This window comes from Dermacentor andersoni, chromosome 3 (assembly GCF_023375885.2).
Source record: "Dermacentor andersoni chromosome 3, qqDerAnde1_hic_scaffold, whole genome shotgun sequence".
NCBI classification, from domain to species: Eukaryota; Metazoa; Arthropoda; class Arachnida; order Ixodida; family Ixodidae; genus Dermacentor; species Dermacentor andersoni.
In genome coordinates, this window is record NC_092816.1 from 196,235,767 (window position 1) to 196,245,716 (window position 9,950).

Below are 9,950 nucleotides of genomic sequence, written 5' to 3' on the forward strand. Positions count from 1 at the left end.
CTGGTTCTTAACCTTATTTTACTTTGAATAGCGAAGCGGTAATAGTGGGTGTTGTGCATGCTGCACTGACTGCTTGTATGTCTATGCCTACAGTTATGTAATTCAAGCTGTACTTTGAGCGCCAAAACAATTATGTGCCAGAGCGGCATTTATGTGGTTGTTATGTTGTGCGTTCATAAAGACAGATGAGTGAACTACTCACTTCAAAGATTGCCAGTGTTTATTTGCTGGAATAGGGCATTCAAGATCTGCAGCTCCATTATCTGGTTTTTCAGTTCTATTACTTAGATTACTTTGTGTAGCACACTGTTAATAGTGGGTGTTATGCAGACTACAGTGGTTGCGTGTATGCGTATGCCAACAGTTACTTAATAAAAGTTCCACCATGAGCAGCATTCATGTGGCTGCTATGTGGTGCCTTCATAAACACAGTTAAGTGAACTGCTGCATTGAAAGAGTGCTTCTCGCTATTTTCTGGAAAAGGTTGTCAAACATCTCGCTATTTTCTTGAAAAGGTTGTCAAACATGCACCGGTATCTTGCCCATTGTCTTCATACTGCCCGACAATTCTATGATGCGCTGCGATCGGGCAGCCTACTGGGTAGCTGAGATAGTATAGAGCAACTGTTCTGGAAAAATTTACCCTAGTTTGATGCCTCGATCAGGTTGAACTTTGCATCCCGGCCACGGCGGCCGCATTTAGATGGGGGCGAAATGCGAAAACACCCGTGTACTTAGATTTAGGTGCACGCTAAAGAACCCCAGGTGGTCGAAATTTCCGGAGTTCCCCACTACGGCATGCCTCATAATCAGAAAGTGGTTTTGGCACGTAAAACTCCATAATTTAAGGTTGAACTTTGCAAGAAACCAGTGCTGGTTTTCCCTTGTAGCTTCATAATACAGTAGAGTAGATGATAATGTTTCTTTTTTAAAGATTATTTCTTTAGTTGAATGGATAAGTTATTAGCATTAGCAGCGGCACTTCTTGACGCTGCATATAAGTTTGCCTCTCAGCCTCCATGAGGCGCCCATCCTCTACGAGGGCGCCTTGCTCCATTTGTTCGCCCTTTAGTTCATGACGCCACTGTTCTGCACGTGCCCCTCGCTCCATCTGGCACTCTTCCATTTCAATTTTTTCGATCCTCATGGTATCGCTGTGCTCCGTTATCTGCAGCAGCAGTCTGCAGGCGAGGGCTGTCTATCTCGTACTCCCGTTACGACCGCGACTCCAGATATGCAACGGTCATTTCGTTGTGTCGTTCCGCACCTGGAAAGACAAAGAAGCAATTATGATGACTCAGCATTCAAATAACTGTCCTCAAATGCCTATGCGCTTCGTGCTGCTCGATGAAATCTAGGAATTTTTTGTGCTCATGCTCACCGGCAAGTGGGAGTAGGCACTGCCTGTGCGATCGGCAGGCAGCCATCTTCTATTTCTTTGGGAACGAGGCCGGCTCCGGCTATTGAGAAGAAAGATTATTTTTGTTCGGCATATTATTGTATCTTTTATTCGTGCACGTGACTTTGACGTGGTGAATTTTCGTGATTTTTTGACATCGCGTGACAGACAGGCGAAGTGAGTGTTGCCCGAAATCTTTTATTGAGTCGCAGAGGGCTAATGGCAAAAAAAAAAACAAAAAACGTCGAAACCAAAAATGATGATGTTTGTTTTGCTCGGCCTAACCATGCATCATCAGAGTACTCATACCACATCAGGTGGGGGTTTCCGCGGTTTTCGTGACATCGCGTGATAGACAGATGAAGTGGAGGTGGCTCGAAAATTTTGTGACAAGTCGTGAAGGGCTGATTGCAGAATGCACTGAACTAATGAGTGTTGTTCATTTTGTTCCACAAAAGTCCATGCAGTTTGAGTGTACCCGATAAGTAATACACCACCTTCTTTGCAAATGTCACAGCCTGTGGTTGTGTTGGGATGATTTCACATCTAATTGCATTGTTCATTGGCCCTGCTCTTCTGACTAGTTCATCCTTATTTTAGGTTAGTAAGAAATAAAGTGAAAAAACTGACTCATCTCTCGATGGACTACGACAATGTTTAGATGATTGCTGTGTGAAACAAAGCTGACTTCGCTGTCCGTCGTACGTAGTGTGCTTGAAGTTTGAACGGAAATTTTCTTAATCTTTTATAGCTATACAGAGGCGTCCATGAAAAAAAAATTTTGCATCACCTAAAATTGAAGCAATTTGTTGACCGAAATGCTCGAAATCCTATTCAGTGCATGTAGCCACAGCATGCACTTTCTTTTGTGCACTCATGGGGCTGTGTAACATAGAACTATTCCCGTCTGTCTTTACTCCAATCTCTTGACGTCAAATTTACCTAACTCACGACGCAAGCACCGCGCGGTGACTCGCTGCGTTGTAGTCAGAGCCCAATCAAACGCTCTCCTCGTTTGTAGGAGGTCAGTTTCCTTTGCTTTGAAAGCGAATAACGTTACCGCTTTGAGCGGCTTTTCGTATCTACTTGGCTGACAAGAGGCCAGGAGCACGCTCAAGTGGAGAGGGTTTTGATGGGGTCGAGCCAGCACAGCGTAAATAGACTACCGGATGAGCAGGGTGGGGCCGGCGTGTGCCAATGGTCCGCTTACCTTGCTTTGCTTGCAGCCACTGGTCGTAAATCGCGGCGGACCCGCCGTGGTTGCTCAGTGGCTATGGTGTTAGGCTGCTGAGCACGAGGTCGCGGGATCGAATCCCGGCCACGGCGGCCGCATTTCGATGGGGGCGAAATGCGAAAACACCCGTGTACTTAGATTTAGGTGCACGTTAAAGAACCCCAGGTGGTCGAAATTCCCGGAGTCCTCCACTACGGCGTGCCTCATAATCAGAAAGTGGTTTTGGCACGTAAAACCCCATAATTTAATTTTTTTTTTTATATCGCGGCCGCGGCCAACGGAAGGTTAAGCATGCCGCTAAAACGAATACTCAGCGAAGAAAAGTTGTCAGAGCGATGTCGTATACGTGATCGAAGCGCTCGATAACGTTATACGGCGATGCAAGAAAAAGGTATATGCAAATAAGCACATGCTCACCGGCAGGTGCGAGTAACGAGTGCCTGAGCGATTGGCGAGCGGCCATCTTCTGTTCCTTTCGGAACGAGACAGTGGGCCCTATAACGTAAAACTATTCCAATATGTTTTTATTCCAATCTCCTGATGTCAAAATTGCGTAACCGCCGACGCAAGCATCGGGCGGTCAACCACAGGATTGTCTGAACAGACCAATCAAACGCTGTCCTCGTTCTTAGGAGGTCACTTCCGTGTGCTTGGAAAACGAATAACATCGCCTACAATGAGCGGTTTCTCTTATCCAATTGGGTGACAAGAGGCGAGGAGCACGCTCAAGTGCTGAGGTGTTCGGTGGGATCCAGCCACTGAACTGAAAATTGATAACCGGATGAAGAGGGTGCTGCCGGCGTCTGCGATTGGTCCGCTTTCCCTTGCTTAGCTAGCGGTGGCTGGTCGAAAATCGATGCGGCATGCAACGGAAGCTTAAATATGATGCTAAAACGGATCCTCAGCAAAGAAGAGTTGGCAGGACGAGGTCGTAAGCGTGCCGAAACTGCTCGAAAGCATTACACGGCCACGCTAAAAGTTGCACTATACGCAAATAAAGCCATGCTCTCTGGCAGGTGCGAGTAGCCAGTGCCTCAGCGATCGGCGGCAGTCATCTTTTATTCCTATCTGAACAGTGCAGCCTGCGGCTATTCGGGAGAAAATTCAGTTTTTATCGGCATAATAATGAATATATAATGCGCACACGTCACTTTGACACGGAGAGCTTTTGCGATTTTCTGACTCCGCGTGACAGGAAGGTGAAGTGGGCGCAGCCCGAGAACTTTTGGCCAATAGCCGAGGGCTAAAGGCGAAAAGGTGTCGAATAAGAAATAACTATTTTTCTTTTGTTCAGTCAAATCATGCATAAGCAGTGTGTACAACTCATATCAGATTGGAAGCTATCGCGGCTTTCGTGACGTCGCGTGACAGACAGGTGCAGTGGGGGTGTTCCAAAAAAAATTGACCAATCGCGGAGGGCTGATTGCAGAATTGAAATAGAAAAGTTTGGATACCTTTACGGTATAGAGTCCAGTCTCTGGCTATTCAGAAAAAAAGCGATTTAGTTCGGCACATTATTGCATCTTTATGCGTGCAAGTGACTTTGACGTGCTGAGTTATAAAAATTTTTTCACGTCGCGTCACATACAAGCGAAGTGGGTGTAGCCCGAACACTTTTAACAGGTAGAGGATGGCTAATAGCTACAGAATGGTGGAATAAAAAATAATAAAGTTTATTTTGCTCGGCCTAACCATGCATAATCAGTGTGCACATATCATATCAGATGGGGCGTTTCCGCGGTTTTCGTGACATCGCGTGACAGACAGGTGAGGTGAACCTTGCCAGAAAATTTTGCGACCAGTCATGAAGGTCTGATTGCAAAATCGGAATAGAAAAGTTTGGAATAGCTTTACGTTAGAGCGCCCATGGTCAGTGAACTTAGTGGAGCGGTTAGCTTAGAACTTCTACATAATGATAAAGCAGAACTTGGCCCACAATCTATTGCAAGAAATCTGCTTTAGAAATCGGGAGACAAAAGGAGCATGAGTCACTCTACAATTGCAATACGTCGCACACCACCTGGCAGCACTGCACATACTGTGTACTAAGAATGAACCGGATGTTATAGTTCAGTTCTTAAAAATGTAGATTTATGTAAGAGCTGCCATGCGAAACATGTGCGTCTTTGGGAATACTGATTATTCAGCTTAAAAATTGATTCCTCAGAATCAAAGCAACAATATTCTAAGCTCAGCGCTGCTATTTGCGCCTCACCAATTAAGTGCCAAATGCAGTCTGGGCTGCTAAATGAATGGGCAGTGACTTCACATGAAAGTCCGTGCACAATGATTCTAACAGCAGCTGTGGTGTGGTAAAGTTCGCACACGAAGTCAATGCCAATAGATGAACAGTGTTTCGCCAGCCTATTCATTGAATCAAAGCTTGCTCATGCTCATGCCTAAACTCTAGCGTTGAAACATGAGGTGTCTCACGTCGTATGTTCATTGCAGAAACGAAATAAAAAGGCCATGTTACCATACGGAGACAAAGCCGAGAAGTGCAGAACGGAAACCTGTTGGCTCGATCAGGCGTCAGTGAATGCTGGAAAGACATCGTCAAGTGCCAACACTTGACGGGGCTTCAGTGAAACTTGCCTTTCACTACTGTGGCTCTGCAGACACTAAAATCTGCGAGATCCCCTTGTCCATTCCGGAGCAGTGCCTGGTGGGAGGTAAACATGTCAGCTGAAGAGTAAGCACACTGTGCTCGAGTAACAATCCCTTTTCAAAGCTGCTTTCCAATAATCCTTTTATGCCTCAGTGCTGTATAGTATTTGCAGTTTATTCTGCCTACATTTGAATATACGTTCGTGTGTCAGGTCAATCACCGTTTATTCCTTCTTGCTCCCTAAGAATCATTTGTGACTGTCTTGAGCTCGTTTCCCACTGCGTATCATAACACGAGCTACTGTGTCATGCGAACACGTTTGGCCATTTGCCTTTTATTAGAGTCCGTCTGTTGTATGCTGGAGCTGTGCACTCCCTGAGGGCCGGATCTAAATAGCAGGGAGACCTCGTGCTTCGATTAGATGGGTCTAGCTGGTCAGTGATTACTGGCAGGTGTTCATGGAAAAAAAATAGTGGCATTTGTTAGTCCGATGGAAGTACACTATTTTAAGATTACACTGCACATCCTCAAATTGCGCATCGATGCCTGGATCTTTATTTTTGTCCGCATACATTCCATGCAGAAGAGATGTTGCAGGTGGCACTGCACCTGTGTCATCTGCATGAGAGCGATACACTGCTGTTCAACATTATGCTGCAGAGAAGCATGGCAGAAGCATTAGTTTCATTGGGTTTTTACAAGACTTGTGAACCGTGACACAGTCGCGCAATATCAGAATAATATCAACGTCTGAAGACAGCCAAATGCAGGTGCTCATTCATAAACTACTGCTAATCTTATACTTATGCTGCGCAAGCGGATTTGATGTTTTTCGGACAATTTGTCGGTACAACACCTGAAATACTGTTGTTAAAGACAGGTGAAATAAAAGCGCTATGTGTGTATTCTGCCTATCTTGTCTACCTAACGCTATACTTACAGTACTGTTCTGCTGATAACAAGTATCTGGGCTTGTGATCAGCCTATCAAATCGCACTCACTACGACTACACTTTCGCTCAGGTCACAGTATGACTGAAACAAAGCAAATTTTTATTGCTCTGCTGGGAACTGTTCTCAACTCCCTAACGTGCAAACAAAGTTTCACAACGAAGGAACATGCAGCAACTTGCTAATCTTTGCTAAACTGAACTTGCTAACTTGCTAAAAAGTAAAAAAATTATTTCGATCAAGAACCTATTTACTTTGGTTGAACAATCTAATGCTGACATACTCCAGCTCCCTGTCACTACCGAAACTGTGGACTCCACGTTTAAGTTTCAAGCTCTTAAATTAGCATATCGAGGCATAATGTTCCGTGTAACAAGTAATAATAATAATAATAATTATTATTATTATTATTATCATTATTTATATATTTCGAAACATATATACATTTCACAGGAATGGAAGATAGGAAGGAGGGTAGGAAAGAGGAACGAAAAAGCAACAGGACAAATCTGAAAGAATAAAGTAGAACACAGAGTATACGCAACACGCGGTAAGGTCGGTCACTGAAGGTCACCGCTACTACAGAATATTAAATAGAAGAAATAGCGTCTGAGCTACAAATGGGAATCTGTTCAGGCAAAGCGGAACAACGCAGCACCAAATGCGTGCTTATACCCTTACCGAAGCAGGACTGGCCGCCGAAGCCGCAGCGTAAACTCGCATAACCTTTGCTGTCCGGTCTTATGCAGCTGAAGTCCGCGCCGACTGGCCTGCAGCAGACCGCGTGTGCGCTGCACTAGGTGTGTCGCCATCTGCTGCGCTTTGGGAGGCTTTTCGCTGCCTGCTCTGCCGGTCCGCAGCACGCGGCGTGTAGCCCCATTCTCCCTGACCAAGTGGGAGATGTACTGGAGTACTTACATTTTCCAACTACTAGTTCCACACACTAGCTATGTAGATGCACTAACTTTCAGGATTGACGGTCCTTGGCAAAGCAATGTCTTTGCAGCAGCGTAGATACAATATGCTCACTTGCCATGGTTCTCATTGTCCTTCCGACGAAATTGAATGAGGAGGAGGTAGAACCTCTCTCTGATGCCGCGAGCTGTACACAATTTGCACGTTTTCTCCTGAACAATTTTGGGAACTTCTTGCCACCTCATCAGGCCGCACACTGGTTGAACCTCGTATACGACTTGAAGTAAAATCAAGTGGTCCGTCCGGGTAAAACACACGCAACAAACGGGCAAACACGATGTACGTTGCGTGGTGGACACCATCTAGCAGTATCAGCTGCGTCATGGCTTGGACTTTTTTGATTCGTGGAACTCTGTGCGTAGGTTATACTACCAACCGTCTGGTTTGCAGTGCGGACAACATTTACGTACGCTAAGGTGCACGCATGCACAGCCCTCGGCGGGTACGGTGTTTCGGCGATTATCGTGCGGTAACTTGGTACTGCTGAAACTCTCGATTGACTCGATGCTAACTTATTATTTCATTACAGTCATTATAAAATGGGTACTGCCGAATGTTTTTACCCGCCGTGGTGGCGTGGTGGCTATTACAACGCTCGTAAGTCGAAGGCGTCGAATCAAATCCCGGCCCCGGCGTTGGTGGCACGAAATGCAAAAAGAAAATACTAACACGTGTAACGTGCATTGGTTGCACGCTAAAGAATGCTAAGCGTTAACAATTACTCTAGATTCTCTCACTATAACCTGCCTCATCAAAATATTCTGGTTGTTGCACGTAATGCCCCGGAATTCAATTAGAGTTGCACTCTTTACCTTCGCCACGTGGAAACATAAAGCTAAGCATGAGGAACCAGCCTGACGTCTAGAAAATAACGTCGATAACCACAAGAGTTTTCGTCATGATAAAGGAATGGTTCTACCGAAAAAACAGGCAAAGCCTGTTATCGCAGTAACAAAAAAGAACGACAATAAGCAGGTCTTTTTTGATCTCTCCTGAACGAGAAACCGCATAGGATGTTGAAGTTTGACCCTAACTAAACCATACCTGCGTTTCTGATATCGCATGTCCTGCTCACACGTCATTACGAATGAAAGAAGTGAATAAATCAAACAAAGCTAAGCAGATATATCTAGCCTTCATTTTATGTTCTCCTCATTGAGCCATGTCCTCCCACCATTGGGTACTAAGGAATTTAGTGGTGTATATCGAGTATTCGCTTTACAAGTCCGGGCGCAACTTTGCTAGCCTGAAAAACCAAATTTTCTGTTGACCGGCAATCTTTTAGCATGCTGTATTGTGGTACCTCGTGCGTATAGCAGGCAGGGTTCATCCCCATCTCTTCCTCCGAAAATTTGGTGTACAATTATTGTTTATTTCAACTTGGAAGTTACCCATAGTTGCAAATAAACAGCGCACAGCAGTCTTGCCGAACTTGTAACAAATTATCCGTTTCCCTCTCTTCTATTCGCGCTTTTTGTTTCTGTCGCAGTAGCACGAAAGACGAACGCAAATAGCCAAAGTTACATGTTGCTGTGGTAACAAGTTGACTCGTGGCGACGACTTCGCCTGTATAGCTGCGTGCCGATCGCCCTGTTCGTTCGTAATAATATTGGAAACCTGTAGCCTGAGCTCATGCCTGCCGGGCGCCACAAGAGAGGGATACGGCCGCATATATGGAGCCCGTACCTTCACAATACAACGCCATACTACAACACCACAGATTGAAGAGACAATACCCACCTCCACACAAGACCCTCTCAGGTGAAGACGCCGTAACATGGCGACAATTACAAACCAATACATATTCCCATTTAAGCAGACTACACGCAATAAACACTACAATCTCATACAAATGTCTCCTTTGTAACGACTACGCCTCCCTACATCACACGACGTGGGCGTGCCCCAACGTCAAGGCAGCCCCGCAAATACCCAACCCCACACCCTAGCAATGGGAGGCAGTGCTGACTAGTTCGAACCCTCGTAACCAGCAACAAATGGTGCGGCGGGCCCGGGAGACAGCAAGAGCCACAGGAGCCCTGGACTAAGGGCGCCTCCCGCACAAGCAGAAAGACACCTGCTCGTCCTTTTTTTTTTAATAAATGTCTTTCCTCCTCCTCCTCCTTGGAAACCTACAACATTACTTGCAGCTGGTCTCCTGTATTGCATATTGTCTCCATATTGCGCTAGGGTCCTTGCTTCAGCAGAATTGCAATTGTTCTGCAACAGTACTGTCCGACAAAAATCCATCTGCGCCTGTCATAGCAGGAAACACACGGTGTAATTTATACAGCCTCGCGTGCTTGACATGAAGCGTCAGCTCGCACTTGCACAGAAACGGCAAGGAAGAGCTTTCACCCCGTTTCGGCAGTAGAGGTTGACAGTGCAACCGTCTGGCGAACACAGCTTATATGCTTCCGGCGCCGAGCGACTGTGCATCCCTCGGCCACACTGCTGGTAAGCTGGGTACATGTAATACTAATATAGATGTCACGATGTTAGGCTGAATCATAGCGCTCGCAGGCAGCTCCGTTTTGTAGAACAGGGTGTTTTCTGCGGGTGGGGCGTTTATCTCTTATCACGTGAGACACTGAATTTATGCTTTTACCGTTGATTACACCATTAAATACCAAATTGAAGCTTAGTGTTATACCGTCATTATTGGCAGCTTTAATTTCCACTTTTGCAGAGTACCTCCTCTAGATCCAGAAGTTTTGTAACTGTGCTGCTGCGCAGTGTCCTGTTCAATGATTGCCTATTCACTTTCTTGCTTTTCAGAGCACG

At 45.6% G+C, this 9,950-nt stretch overlaps 1 long non-coding RNA gene across 1 annotated transcript; it reads left to right on the plus strand.

Annotated features, from left to right (window-relative positions):
• Window positions 1–241: 241 nt before the first annotated feature.
• On the plus strand, window positions 242–938 carry LOC129382923 (uncharacterized). The gene is made up of 3 exons (XR_008610904.2): window positions 242–483; window positions 516–665; window positions 850–938. It is a non-coding gene; the product is annotated as an uncharacterized lncRNA (long non-coding RNA).
• Window positions 939–9,950: the final 9,012 nt, after the last annotated feature.